A 346-nucleotide genomic window follows, 5' to 3' on the forward strand; every position below is an offset into this window, starting at 1 on the left:
GCACGAAGCAGCAGTTTTGTTTGTTATTATTTTTTATTTATTTTCTTTTTTTTTTCTCTTTTTCTCTATTTTTTTTCTTTTTTTTCTTTCTTTCTCTATTTCTTCTCTCTATTTATTTATTTATTTATTTATTTATTTATTTATTTATTTATTTATTTATTTATTTGTTTTTAGGTTTTATTATGTGGATATAGACTACATGAAGCAGCAGTTTTGTTTGTTATTATTTTTTATTTTTTTTTTCTCTTTTTCTCTATTTTTTTTCTTTTTTTTTCTTTCTTTCTCTATTTTATTTATTTATTTATTTTTTTTATATTTATTTATTTATTTATTTATTTATTTATTT

This window comes from Eimeria mitis, genomic scaffold (assembly GCF_000499745.2).
Source record: "Eimeria mitis Houghton genomic scaffold, Emh_scaff1649, whole genome shotgun sequence".
NCBI classification, from domain to species: Eukaryota; Apicomplexa; class Conoidasida; order Eucoccidiorida; family Eimeriidae; genus Eimeria; species Eimeria mitis.